This window comes from Artemia franciscana, chromosome 18, assembly GCF_032884065.1.
Source record: "Artemia franciscana chromosome 18, ASM3288406v1, whole genome shotgun sequence".
In the NCBI taxonomy this organism is placed as follows: domain Eukaryota; kingdom Metazoa; phylum Arthropoda; class Branchiopoda; order Anostraca; family Artemiidae; genus Artemia; species Artemia franciscana.
Genome location: NC_088880.1, coordinates 8,495,229 through 8,511,239, shown reverse-complemented (window position 1 = coordinate 8,511,239; position 16,011 = coordinate 8,495,229).

The window sequence follows — 16,011 nt, the reverse complement described above, 5'->3', positions numbered from 1 at the left end:
GTACCTGAAATATACTAAAATATTCTGATCCGAGTATGGAAAAACATCTTCTTATTTTTTTCAGAATTTTTTCAACTATTAAACAACGCCTATACCCATTGCTATTTTCCAAATGACATCTTCACATCATATTTACAAATTTTTTCAATTGTGGAACATCCCTTATTACTAATGATTAATTTAAAAAACTTTTTTCTACACAACAAGTTATTCAAATAATAACAAATAGCTCCATTAAAAAAAATGATCAGAAATAAACTAAAATAATCTTCCTTTCGTATAACTACCAAAAATCACCATTTGTACTTTTATTAAAACAAAATACATTGTAAATGTTTCCACTTTTATAACTTCAATAAATGGAACTTGTAAAAATTTTTATAGAATAAATATCCGTACATGTATAATAAACAGACAATCCTAGGTCATTTGTTATTTTTTTCCAGTTAAGTGCAAATCATAACCTGGTCTTGAGATGGCCTTGAGCAGCCATATATATCTTTTTCCTCGGTTAATTGTTGTTATTTTCCATTTGTTTTACGTTTCATTTATTTATTGAAGATGATTTTTGGTAGTTTTAAGCTTGGACGTTTATTTGACTTTATTTTTGCTCATTTATGAAAGCAAATACACAAGGTCCCAGGTAGAAAAACAATGTCACTACTATTACCACAACTAATAATAATAAATCACCACAGCACCAAGCCGCATGTTGCTAACATGGCTACGCAAGCTCCTCTTGCATCCCAATCTTCTCAAGGCCTCCTTCCTTACACCCTACCAGGAAGTTCCCATCTCCTTAAAATTTTTCTTTGTGAAATCCTCCAGCATTGGACAAGGACAATCTGCTTTCAGGTTCGCCCTAGACTGCCGGCAGAAAAGGACAAGCTTTGGCAATCTGTCATCCTTCATCCACAGAACAACCCCAAGCCATCTCAACCTTTCTTTCATTGTAGCCCTAGAAAGTGGGATTGAAGCAGATTTTTCGTATAGCCTACTGTTTGAAATATGGTCAGTCAGCCGGGCACCCAGAACAATCCGTAGGCAATTTCTCTGAAAAATATCTAGTCGATCTTCACCCAGTTTTGGAGAGCCCATGCTTCATAGCCATATTTGATCACTGCCATCACTTTACCTTAAAATATTCCAATCTTGGTTTGCAGACTTATCTTCCTATTCATCCAAACTTTTTTTTAACTGCGAAACAAAACCTGAGCCCTGGGTATTGTACTTCTTTTCTCTTTCTCTCTTCAAAGAATGAAGAGAGAAGCTCCTGATCGCAAGAGAAAAGGGACTTTGCCGACTCTGTGAAGCTGGTTACCATTGATGTTTTTAAGCACGTTTAATAGCCCCTCAGGGAAGAAGATGTCTTATAGATTGCAAATCAACTCAAACTGAATATATTAACCAAAGTTATGGCTTTCTTATAATAAAACTATTAGACTCTTGCTGTTATTTTTATTTTGGTTACTTTCAAACAGTAGAAAGAGTAGCATTGGCAAAAGATTACTGCATCATTTGAGAGACAAATTTTCAATGACAAAAGAATTGTCCTCTAGAATTTGGCTAGGTTTTTATATTTAATTTTTAAGCCGCTGTTCTAAAAAGCGGAAGAAAAAATATAATCAGAATTTAAAATATTTCTTGTATTTTAAATGATTACTAGGATAAAAAGTAACGACCAAATATTCTTTCTTTGTTAAAGTAATCTGGGTGGGAAAATAATATTTTTTGTAATTTTGTTATTTTATGCACACCCCTCCCTTTTCAAGTGTCTTAATAGTAAATCATTGTGTTAGCTTATACTAATGGTTCATACTTCAAAAATAAAAAGAATTAATCAAATAGTATATTTTCCCATAGGAAATCTGAATAAAAAAATGCCTATGAAGCCTTAAAAACAATCATACCAAAACCTAATCTTGTTAGAAGAAATTGCTATAATGTTTCAATATTAAAGCAAACAGAAATTACGCAGAGCAAAAAAAAAAAAAAATAACAAGGTCCAACATAAACATAAAAGATGTTTCCATAGATGTATTAATTAATCCTAAATTGAACAAATTAAAATAAGGAGTTTAGCTGAACTGAAAACGACTATAAATCAATATAAACAGGAATAGGATACTGCTTTTGAGCCTTTTAAGGGCCATATCATCATTTGAGTTTTACTCAAGATAATTGTGTTTCAGATTGTGTCTTTTTATAACATTAACAACAACACAAGAAATTTTTTACCACAGGGCTTCAAAAATTTTCAAAATAACAGTTGTGCTTCTATCCTAACTCTAAAAAGTATTTAAACGCCTTTATTGGAATTATGAAAGACACCCTACTCCGGTTTTATGTAATTTCTGTTTGAATTATGTTCGGCTGTATCATTTATGCAATTTCTGTTGGTCTTAAGTTACTTTCTATATCTGTATCTCTGGTACACCTGTAACCCCCCGATTTTTAAATAGTGGTGTTTCCAGGAGAATTCCTGGAACCTTACAAAAAAAATTAATATTCAGTCAAAAGTTCCCATCAAAGGTAGCTTCATGCCAATGATTTAACACGTGTTATATTTTAGAGTTTCTAATTAATCTGAAGAAGGATCCTGATTAATATGAACTCGAATTATTCTAATTTTTTTCTTTTACTGGATGAAACCATCTTGACTTCCCAAACTGTAAAAAACTTCAACATTTACATTTTTTTACTTCATAAGAAAAAGCTAATACAGATAACTATCCAAGAATTTTTATCGAAAACGCTTTCACTCTCAAGAATCTTTTGGACTAGGTCTGTAATATTATTAGCACGGAGTGATACCTGTCCTTTTATTGCAGAAAAATATATTTTTGGGGTAATATATAAGGCTAGACTTCCGTGATTACTGGAAAAAAATATGCAGTGGTGGGTAAATAGTGACGAAGGGACAAAATATTAGGAGGTAAATAGGAATTCTTATGAACACAGGGATTAATATGCAACTAATGGAGTAATTGAAAATGAACTTAGTTTAAATACTTAAAAATCTTTAAATAAAAGCGCACGAGTAAAAATTCTCCCTTATATGCAATTATTTAATGGTAAATAGTATTCCTGTGCAGTAAACATACTAAAACACAAAAAAGGTAGAAATAAAGCGATATAATCATTCAAACAAACTGAAGCCACAAAATGCGTTTTTAAAATTCCTACCAGAAGGAGTTGGAAAGCTAAATCCAAAACGTTTTAAAGGTCAGATCGTTATTTTCGTTACATGGAAAATGAAATGTGTTTTGTGTAGTTTAATTGTGTTTTTAAGTAACATCCACTACAACACAAAATTAAAATTTTACAACAATGTACAAAATTAAAATTGTGTCAAGCCTTACAAATAATGAAATAAATTTTGCGTAATCCATTCCTCCCTAAAGTTTCTTGAACGGCTAGGAGTCACTTGAGTGTCATTGAAACCCACATGTATTTTGAAAAGTATGATTTTAATGTCAAAAAATGAACAACAACGGTTAGGGAAAGTTAAATTAATAATCAATTACAATAGATACAAATAAGAGTATACTGGTCGTTAAATAGTTGTGTACCCATTTAAAATTTCCCCTTAAAAGTAGGTTTGTGCGAAAGATTTAATCATTGTTTTACTATAGAGTTTCTAACCGAATGGGATAAGGATCATCATTTCTTTCTCATTCCTCAGGCCACTTTCTTCTGTTCCCACGAAAAATCGTCCCTAGTTACATGGTATACTCCCACGAATAAAGCATCCTCGGAATATAAGGAGAGCTTCTACAATGAACTACAAGGTTTTTTTAAGGACTTACCAGGATATGATGTAGTATGGGTTTTTAAGATCTTAACGCCCAAATTGGAAATGACTACCCTTTCTGTCCGTAGGTTTTTGGAGAACATGGTATTGAAAAACGAAATGAGAAAGAGAAATTGCTGATGGTTTTTACCATTTTACATTATCTGGGGATAGTAGAAAGTCTTTTTCCTCATACAGACAAACATAAATGCTCCTGAACTTCACCTGATGGTCGAATAAGAAAAAAAATTGATCAATGTCTCATTTATTTGAAATGGCGCTCAAGTCTGCAGGATTTAAGAGCTTATAAGGAGGCAGATATAGAATCTGATAAAAGTTTAATAAAAGTCACTATTCTCTGGAAATTAAAAAGCATACAGAAGGATGCCCACTAACTGCAGACAAACTTTTAGCATCAGCAAAGCTAAAAGACAAAGAAATTCATACGTTGTTCAGTATAAAATTATCCAATAAATTTGAAACCCATAATTTTCCCAAAAATGCAGACTGTGAGATAATTTTGGAAAATATGATATTATACTATCAAGATGTGGCCGTCCAAAAGTAAATGATGAATGGTGCTCTCAAAAGACGTGAGACCCGATCGCCGTGAAAAAAAAGAAAAAAAAGCAAACTCCTGAATTCCCATGTACCAAGTTTACAAATACACAAGCAAAGTTATTACAGGAGGATTGAAAAAGAAATCAAGAAAAGTGCACGGACACATAAGAGAAACTTCATTGAACAAAAAGTAATGCAAGCTGAAGATGCAGCGAGAAGAGGAGACTATAGGACCCCTTTATAAACTAACGAATAAAATAATAAGCAAGAAAATGATTCAAGATGGACCTGTAAGAAATTCTGATGGCTTCCTCATCACCGAGTGATCGGCTATTGATGAAACATGGCCCAGCCATTTTGAAAAGATTTTGAATAGACGAAATCCTGATGAGCTTTTAGACGTTTCCTCTATAGCTTTGCTCAAGCTTGACTTTAATACAGAACCGCCGACTCTTGACGAATTACTAATAGCCGCAAAGAAATTAATAACGGCAAGGGGCCAGGAGAAGACCGTATTACAGCGAAGTTGATACAGATATCCATCAGTTCATTCGTATCTACATGACCGTCCTTGTTTAGAAGAATTTTGAGAAAAAAAAAGTACCAACAGATTGGAAACGTAGTATACTTAGAAGACTTTTCAAAAAACGATAAGACATTACATGAGAATTTGAGAGGCATTAGTTTCTCATTCATATCTGGTAAACCTCTTGCACTAATAATCCTCCACAGAATAAATAGTCCACTCAAGAATCACTTGAGAGAAGAGCAGCATGATTGTCGCCCAGGACACTCAAGTACCGATTTGATCTTCATCCTATGGGTATTAATATATGATGGCCGAGAGTAGTAAATCAAATTGTCCATGGCATTTATCAAATAGTTCGTAGTAACAAACTGTAGTAAGGGGGTACCCCGCTCAATAGCAACCAAAACTCTAAAAAACGGGGTTTTGATATCAATAGCTACATCAAAAGAATTGCAATTTAATGCTGATTTTTAATATATAAGGTTCATCAAATTTAGGCTTACCCATCAAAAGTTAAGAGCCTGAGAAAATTCGCCTTATTTAAAAAAAATAGGGGGAAACAACCCCTAAAAGTCATATAATCTTAACGAAAATCACACCATCAGATTCAGCATATCAGAAAACCCTATTTTAGAAGTTCTAAGCTCGTATCTACAAAAATGTGGAAATTCGTATTTTTTTGCCAGAAGACAAATCACGGGTGCGTGTTTATTTGTTTTTTTTTCCCAGGGGTCATTGTATCGACCAAGTGGTCCTAGAATGTCGCAATATGGCTCATTCTACCGGAAATGAAAAGTTCTAGTGCCCTTTTTAAGTGACCAAAAAACTGGAGGACACCTAGGCCCCCTCCCACGCTCATTTCTCCAATAACTATGTCTTTGGGGATGACTTACTCCCCAGCAGTCCCTGGGGGAGGGGCTGCAAGTTACAAACTTCGGCCAGTGTTTACATATTACAATGTTTACTGGGAAGAGCACAGCTTTTTCAGGGGATTTTTTTTTTGTTTTTGGGGTGGGTTGAGGGGAGGGAGCTATGTGGGAGCATCTTTCCTTGGAGGATTATGTCATGGGGGAACAGAAATTCCATGAAAAGGATGCAGGATTTTCTAAGATACTATAAAAAACAATGAAAAAATAAACACGGAAACGTTTTTTCAATTGAAAGTAAGGAGTAGCATTGTAACTTAAAACGAACAGAGATTATTACGCATATGAGGGGTTCTAAAAATACTTTAGTATAAAGAGCGAGGTAATCAGGAGGATATAATTACCTTGCTCTTTATGCCATAGTATTTTTAGTAATTTCAACTATTTATACGGCCTTTCGGATTCAGGGGTCATTCTTAAAAAATGTGGACAAAACTTACGATTTAGTGCAAAGAACGAGGTATTAACGAGGGCACAAACTCCCTCATATACATGATAAAAATTTCAGAATATAAAATTTTGTTATGCAAGCTAATTGTTAAGTTATGTATATTTTTTACTAATAAAAACATTCGTTAAAAATTAAAATTTATAGTTGCCTTTTTATATAACCAAAAAATTGCAGGGCAACTAGGCTTTCCACACTCCTTATTTCTGAAAATCGTCTGATCAAAACTAAGAGACAGCCATTTAGCCAAAAAAGGAATTAATATGCAAATTTCATTTTAATAATTTATGTGTGGAGAGCCAAAATCAAACATCCATTAATTCAAAAACGTTCAGGAATTACACAAAAAAACTAGTTTTCTTAACTGAAAGTAAGGAGCGACATTAAAACTTAAAACGAACAAAAATTACTCCGTATAAGAAATGGGTTGTCCCCTCCGCAATCCCTTGCTCTTTACGCTAAAGTTTGACTCTGCCGCAATTCTGATTTTTAAAACAATTAAAAACTTTAGCGTAAAGAGAAAGGGATTGCAGAGGGGACAACCCATTTCATATACGGAGTACTTTTTGTTCGTTTTTAAGTTGTAATGTCGCTCCTTACTTTCAGTTAAAAAAACTAGTTTTTTTATGTAATAGACTTTAAAAAGGGCTTTGAATCATTGCATCGCGAAACTTTGTGGAAACTATTAAGCTTAAATGGGATCCACGAGAAGTTGGTAGCCCTCATAATGGCTCTATACGAAGACTCTAAATGTTGTTTTAAAATGACAGAAGGAAGGACAAGACACTTTTGTTTCCTTTCTGTTGTTAAACAAGCATATTTCTTGTTACATTTCCTGTTTATCCTAGTTTACTTTTTATTCTCCCTGAAAAGGAATTTTAGGGTCTACAAGGCTAAAAAAAATCCTTGAAATTTATATTTGTTCCCCAAAGCTGCTTCTAAGATAATATAGGTATATTTCATTTATAGCCTACATAAAGCTCATTTCTTATGGCAAACACCTCTAATGTTCAGTTTAATGATTCTAGTCCAACAAGGGCTAATGGTAAAACTCTAAATAAATAGAAGATGGAAACCTTACAGCTTTTCTCAGTAACCTCTAAAACCCATTTGATATTGGAGTGTCACTTTCACCTGCCTCCTCCAGCACAATACCCTTATCCAAAAATATTTTACTGATGCTGTCCTAATTAGTGTCTCTATTAATGATTATCTTTGATTTGAAGGTAGAAAGGTGAGCCTGACACTTTACATCCAGGTTGACTTTGTAACTTTACCTTGAATAAAATTTATCAGAGAAATCATATTTTAGCCTAACAACACAAAGTTTAAAAACCCCTGTCGATAATAAGTTCTTCTTCTATGCTATCTGAAAATTTAGACTCTATCCCCACAGCTATTTCAAAGTTTCTATGTGTTTTGCAATTTGATAACTTTTTGGATGTGTTTTGATTTGGTTTGGCACTTTCCTTCAATTCCTAGTTCAGCCAACTCTTGATCCTACCCCTCCAAGACAATGTAAAAAGTTTCAACCTTAAGGTGTAACTGGAACTCGGTCTGTAAGCAATTTTAATAACCTGGCAAAACATCGTTTATCAGGTTACTTTGACATTTAAGTGTACTTAGATTGTGTTTCATTAAGATTGGCTTTACAAAGATTTAATCGTATTTTTTGAATTTTCTTTGAGAGATACTTAAATAAGTATACTCGTAGGTATTTATCACAAGATTTTATTTTTTATTAGATATATGTAAGGCACAAGCAGAAGCTGATTTCTTCAGCCATCATATGTGCTAGCCTTTTTTTCTTGAGAACTCTGATGAGCACACGACAAATTGATTTTAGGAAGAAATTTTCAGTACATAAGGCTAATGCGAGCATTGTTGAACCTTACAAAATATTAAATAAAAAAAACTAGTTTTTTTAACTAAAAGTAAGGAGTGACATTAAAACTTAAAACGAACAGAAATTACTCTGTATATGAAATGGGTTGTCTCCTCCACAGTCCCACACTCTTTACGCTAAAGTTTGACTCTTTTGCCACAATTCTACTTTAAAAAAAAAATTAAAAACTTTAGCGTAAAGAGCGTGGGACTGCGGAGGGGACAACCCATTTCATATACGGAGTAATTTCTGTTCGTTTTAAGTTTTAATGTCGCTCCTTACTTTTAGTTAAAAAAACTAGTTTTTTTTATTTAATTTCTGAACGTTTTTGAAATAATGCATGTTTGATTTTGGCTCTCTGCACATAAATTATTGAAATGAAATTAGTATATCAATTTTTTTTTGGCTAAATGGCTTTCTCTTAGTTTTGATCAGACGATTTTGAGAAATAAGGGGTGGGGAAGGAGGCCTAGCTGCCCTCCAATTTTTCGGTTACATAAAAAGGCTACTAGAACTTTTAATATTCAACGAACGTTTTTATTAGTAAAAAATATACGTAACTTAAGAATTAACTTACGTAACAAACTTTTATATTCTTATATTTTTATTACGTGTACGAAGGGGTTTGTACCCTCGTTAATACCTCGCTCTTTACACTAAATCGTAAGTTTTGTCCCAATTCTTTAAGAATGACCCCTGAATCAAAAAGGCCGTAGAATAAATAGTTGAAATCACTAAAAATATTTTAGCATAAAGAGCGAGGTTTTTATCTCCTCCTAAATACCTCGCTCTTTATGCTAAAGTATTTTTAGAACCCCTCATATGCGTATTAATCTCTGTTCGTTTTAAATTTCAATGCTATTCCTTACTTTCATTTGAAAAAACTTTTTCATGTTTATTTTTTCATTGTTTTTTTTTATAGCAATGCTAGAAAATCCTGCACCCTTTTCATTGAATTTTTCTTCCCCCATGACATATTCCTCAAAGGAAAGATCCTCCCACAAAGCCCTCTCCCATCAACCCCACCCCCAAACCAAAAAATCCCCATGAAAACGTCTGTACACTTCCCAATAACCAATACTATATGTAAACACTGGTCAAAGTTTGTAACTTGCAGCCCCTCCCTCAGGGATTGTGGGGCAGTAAGTCATTCCCAAAGACATAGTTATTATGGTTTTCGACTATGCTGAACAAAATGGCTATCTTAAAATTTTAATCTGTTGACATTTGGAAAAAAATGAGCATGGGAGGGGGCCTATTTGCCCTCCAATTTTTTTGGTCACTTAAAAAGGGAACTAGAACTTTTCATTTCCGTTAGAATGAGTCCTCTCGCAACATTCTAGGACCACTTGGTCGATAAGATGACCCCTGGGAAAAAAAACAAAAAAAAAACAAAAAACAAACAAACAAATAAACACGCACCCGTGATTTGTCTTCTGGCAAAAAAAATACAAAATTCCACATTTTTTAGATAGGAGCTTGAAATTTTTGTTATAGAGTTCTCTGATATACCGAATGCGATAGTGTGATTTTCGTTAAGATTCTATGACTTTTAGGGGATGTTTCCCCCTTTTTTCCAAAATAGGGCAAATTTTCTCAGGCTCCCAACTTTTGATGACAAAGACTAAATTAATTGAAACTTATATATTTAGAATCAGCGTAAAAATTCGATTCTTTTGCTGTATCTTTTAGCATCAAAATTCCGTTTTTTTTAGAGTTTCGTTTACTATTGAGCCGGGTCGCCCCTTACTACAGTTCCTTACCACGAACTGTTTGAAAAGAAAATAATTCGGTATTTCGGGGCTTCTGACATTATTACTCCTTTGTGGAAGCTAGGCTCAAAATTGAAAAAGGATTATATTTTTTCTCTGGGCCCCTTCCACCTCTTAGTTCGTTTATTTTCCCGTTAGTTTTCACCTGTTTTCGCTTTATAGTTGTGTTATCTCTTAGTAGTTCTTTCGTTAGTTGAGTTATGGTTGTGGTATATATGTTTTATCGCTCGTATAGTTGTGCTATTTTCAAATTATACTCCATAATAGAGAGGCTCCGAACACCCAGCATTGTATATTAAGCTCTTATTTTGACGTTTTTTTCTAACGTGACCAGATTCGTCCTGCGCCCTTTTCATTGAATTTTTTTCCCCCATGGCATATTTCTCCAAGGAAAGATCCTCCCACACAGCCCCCTCCCTCAACCCTACCCCCAAAACCAAAAATATCCTCCTGAAAACGTCTGTACATTTCCCAATAACCATTATTATATGTAAACACTGGTTGAAGTTTGTAACTTGCACCCCTCCCCCAGGGACTGTGGGAGAGTAAGTCATCCCCAAAAACATAGTTATTATGATTTTTGACTATGCTAAACAAAATGGCTATCTCGAAATTTTGATCCGTTGACTTTGGGAAAAAAATGAGCGTGGGAGGGGGCCTATATGCCCTCCAATTTTTTTGGTCACTTAAAAAGGGCACTAGAACTTTTCATTTCCGTTAGAATGAGCCCTCTTGCGACATTCTAGGACCACTTGGTCGATACGATGACCCCTGGGGAAAAAAAAAACAAAAAACAAACAAATAAACTCGCACCCGTGATTTGTCTTCTGGCAAAAAATGCAAAATTCCACATTTTCTTAGATAGGACCTCGAAACTTCTACAGTAGGGTTCTCTGATACACTGAATCTGATGGTGTCATTTTCGTTAAGATCCTACGACTTTTGGGGGGTGTTTCCCCCTATTTTCCTAAATAAGGCAAATTTTCTCAGGCTCGTAACTTTTGATGGCTAAGACTAAACTTGATGAAACTTATATATTTAAAATCAGCATTAAAATGCGATTCTTTTGATGTAGCTATTGATATTAAAATTCAATTTTTTAGAGTTTTGGGTACTATTTAGCCGGATCGCTCCTTACTACAGTTCGTTACCACGAACTGTTTGATCATCCTATGATCAAATCCGGAGCATCTTTTTAAATCCAAACAGAGGTATTAATGTAATTTTTCTGCTATTATTTACACTTCCAGAAAAGTTTAAGATTTTTGTTTATATCTTTTCTTAATGACAACATTCATAGAAGTTTTATCCCAGGACATCTCTGGGGGAGACGATTCCAAATCGTTTAATTGTCACAGTTTATTGTTCATACCTTTTCTTTAGGGCGAAATTCATGTTGTCAAGTAGCTAGAAGTTTAAAACCTTATAAACTTCTAGTAAACTATTAACCTAGGTTTTCCCCCAGACATATTTTGGAAAATAATTCCTAATGAAGGTATTTTCTGAGGCACTCAGTGATATGTCTATTCTAATGTATATAATTCCATCATACGGTTTTTATGTGTGTTCTCGTTTTACATTCATATCTTTTGAATTAAGAACAACTTATAAGAAAATTGTTGCATATATCAAATGAAAATCATTTCAATTGAATGGGCAAGCACTAAGAAGCTTTTCAATTAGGTATAATATTTTAATATTTTATGCATCGTTACCTCCAAATGTTTACATCCCTTCTAATTTCGCTGTTTGGATTCATTCAAAACCATGTGTAAGTTTGCATGATGTAGTACATGCCAAAAAATTCTTCTTCCAGCTTTTTCCCTGTTGCCATATTTTCTATAATTGTGTTATTATATAATTTAGCAGCAACCGGAAATATTCCAATGCTTGTGTCTTATGAAAAATCTAAAATATTCTATGGCATTCTCATCGTTTTATTCCTTAGTTTCAAGTCATATGTTAGTAAATCAGCTAAACAAACGCAATAGTAATTGTAATAGTAACCCGAAGTAATTGTTCCTGTTGTTGTAACATTTAAGTCTGAAGACCTTGCTTCTAAAGTTTTCACAGGAGGGTCAAAATAGCTGGCACCGATATTTTTGTGTTGAAAATCTGACGAAATTAACACGTAATGCTCTGAACTTAGAAAAGGATAAATATGAGAGCAAGCAAGTGCGGTTCTATAAAAATCAGATCAATGTACGTCACGGAATTGATTTGTTTTCCCATCGTTTCTAATCTATCGAAGATAATGCTTAATAGTGTATGCCAATAGTTAAAAATTATTATTTTTTCATTACCTATTTCTTCTGTTTTAGAAGATGTATTGCACTAAGTTATGTTAAAGTTGTGGTGAGAGGCTAAGGACCTTTGAAAAGAATCCGTTCCGAGCTGAAGATATTCTCGATGGTTATATTGTACATAAAGTTCTTTTACCACGTTTCGGCAAGCCTGAGTTAGCCTTTTCGTGAATAAACTTTTTGTGGCATTCAATGCTGATGAAAAATCGTTATTTCTTAGTAACTGGAGTATTTATGTTACGCCATCATAATTTGAGATTATACCGATGATTTATATTACGGATTGCAAAATTGCTCTTTTAGGCATATGTTAGAATTTTTTAACATCCGAACCATCTTTGTCACTTAAAAATTTTCCAGGATACAAACTTATTTTAAAAAATAGAAGGACAAAGTTATGTGAAGGTTAAGAATTTTTAGTTAAGGATTGTCTTTTGGCCAATCTAAGGGAAGAATATTTAATTCATATGGAAGTTAACCAATCAACCCCTTGATTGGTAAAATGAAGGGAATAGGATTATGTAACTTAGACATATAAGCAACCGAATACTCAATGGTAGGTAAATACTCATTTATGTAACTTAGATATATAAGCAACCAAATACTCAATGGGAGCAATTTGTAGTTCATTTTGTTTGAGTTTTGGATGAGATCTAGTTGAGAGCTTCCGAGTTTGTTGGCATGGGTTGTAATGATATTGATCTTTTATATTTGAATAATCATAATTCGGAGTTTTTAACCCTTTTAACCCAGTCATGATCTGTATTTTCTAATAGGAATTCTACCTCGCGTAATTCAACATTAAGTATTATTAATTGACAACATATTTTTTCGATCTCATCTACTTACTACTTCTTATGCTGATGTAATCCTTAATGATTATTCTGATCATTTTCCTCTGGTGGCAGTGAATTCTTTTCAACATAAACAAAAGCTAAAAATAAAACGGAAAGAGAAAAGGCGACTAAAACAAATATTGATAAAATGAGACAGGAACTGAATGTTCCTTCGTGACATGAGGCTTCTAATGAATATGAAGGTTAATCCACTGCATTTGATAAATTTATAGGCTTAGCTCTACCGACTTTTGATTCAACATGTCCAATAAGGATTGTAAAATTATGAAATTGACATCCAGAAAACCATGGGTAGCCTGAGAGTTTTGCCGACTAATTCAGAAATAAATGATTTGTACTCTCCTTGCTTAAAGTCAGAATCACAAGAGATGTAAAATCAATTTAAGAAAATTCCTAACGAAATTAATCAGCTTCAAAGATCTTGGGTTCAATTTATTTTTTGACAGAATTTGGAAATAAAAAAGGGAAAAAGAAAGGTGCGTGGAAAATGATAAATAAATTATTAAATGGTAGAAAGAAGAATACAAATCCAGCTAGCCTAAACGTTGACAATAGAATAGCTATTAAAGGGAAGGAAAGTTCATTGCGTCAGTATTTTTCAAAAATAGGTGACTTAGTAAGAGATAGCAGTAACATTGGAAAGCCTTTTGAAGATGTTACAGGTTCGAGGGTTAACAATAACATTGCTGAAACTAATCTGGAAGAGATTTAGCAAATCTTGATGATTTCCATTCATGTGTTCCGATTTGTCTGAGAGTGATGGTCTTAATATCCAAACATTTAATTTAATTATAATATATTTTTTGCCCTGCCTTATATATTTGATTAATTAAAAAACACTTTTCCCACAAAATAAGTTTTTCAAAGAAAAGTAAAGAACTCTATTACACCAAAAATGAGCAAAAGTAAAATCAGATAATCTACCGAGCGTAAAACTACCACAAATCAGCATCGATAATTAAATTAAACCGAAAACGAACAAAAATTATAATAAATAACTGAGTGAATCTCAAAACGAGCAGATATTAACATGAGTAACAAAACTCCTGGGCCTTCCCAAGGACAGAACATAATTTCCACATAATTTGGTCTTGGGAAGTAATAGGGGTTTTCAGTCTCAGCCAGACAATCAGCATAGACACAATGATTTTTTATTTAGTCCTAAGGCAATTATCAGTTTGTAAACATAATGGGCAAATTGCATAATTGTAGGGGGCTGACCAACGCAATATCCCTGGAGTTACAGTTGCATAACACTTCAGCTATGCTGAACAAAATGGCCATCTTAAATTTTTATTGGAATTATTGGGAAAATTACGAACAAAAGAGGAGAGCTGATTGCCCTCCCATAGCTTTTGACTCTTGAAAATTGTATTAGCAATTGGAATTTCCGTTAGAATTAGCTCCTTTAAAATATCAATGATTTTAATAGCCATGATAGAGCAGCACTGCCTACTGTATTGCTTAAATGTCTTTTTAAGACATGTATGCTTATAGTATTTTCCTATAATTGAAACTTCCCTGAAAAATTCAACTTAATGCCCTTAGTGTCATCAGTTGCAGCAACAGTAGAAATAGCATGAAAAGTATACGCATATTGTCTTCTGGCTAGCTCAAAATCTGTCAGAGCTTACCCTGAAAAATCTAATTTAATAATCTAAGCCGTCATTGGGATATAATTTTGTCACCCTATTGACAATCTCCATGATCATAGTTCGTTTTGATGTAGTTCATGATCAGCCTAAATATTCCTTAAATATTCCTTCACCTTAATACCCTTAGCTTGTGAAATAGTAATATTTGTAGTAGCAGTAGTGGCTTTAGTGGCAGTAGGCACAAAATACCTTTTTTCAACATTCCCTTCAATACAGGATGAAATTTTTAACTTAATACAATCAACCAGTCCTTAAAAAGTGTTAATACATCCTCTTGACAACCTATGTGGACATATTGTGTTTCGATTTTTTTCAATACAGTTACAATATTGCTTAAAATTTTCAATATAATACCCTTAGATATAATAGTAGTAGTGGTAATAGTACCAGCAGTAATAGTAGCAGCAGTAGGAGTAGACTTAATAATAGTAGTCTTAGATTTAGTAGTAGAAGCAGTAGTAGAAGTAATATTAACAATAGCAGCAGTGGCAGCTGTAGAAGTAAAATCAGTAGCATTATGATGCAAATATTGTTTTTCGTCAGTCCAACATCCCCCAGAACAAACCTTGCAAGTTTTAATTTCGAAGACGAAACTGTTGCTCAGATGTTGCTGATATGCCATTGTGACAACCTGCATATTTATGGCAGGTTGTGATCCGTACAATAGAAATTTTAAGAAATATTTTCTAAAAATTTCACCTTTATAGCCTTAGGTATGATTGTAATAGTAGTCACAGTAGTTGTATAATTACTAGACTTAATACAATTAAGCCATTGTTATGATAATGTCAATTTGCTCTGGTAGAAGTAATAAAACTTGTAGTAGCAGTAGAAGCAGCAGTAGTTTTGGTAGTAGTAGCCTGCAAATATTGCCATTTTGGTTAATTGATCATATCTCTTATCATTTCCTGAAAACTCAATATAATATACTCAGTCATTCTTGAGTTTCACCTTTTTGACAACCCATATGTAAATAATAGGTTATGATTTAATTCAACACTCACCAAAACATTGCCTGAAAGACTCATTTTAATACCCTTCGTATTTTTGGAAAGTAGAAGTCAAACGTGCATACCTTAACATACACTCCATTAGAAACAAATAAGCCTCCAGGACATAACTTAAAAATCTTGCAACAGGCACCTTGAGAGTTGTGCCAACCCCGAAGACATTGTTATATGTTTTTGGATTATTTCATACAAAATTGGCATCGCAAAATATCAATCACATAAGTTAGGTGAAAAATGGGGTAGTTGGAGAAGGGCTAGTTGACCTAAATCAC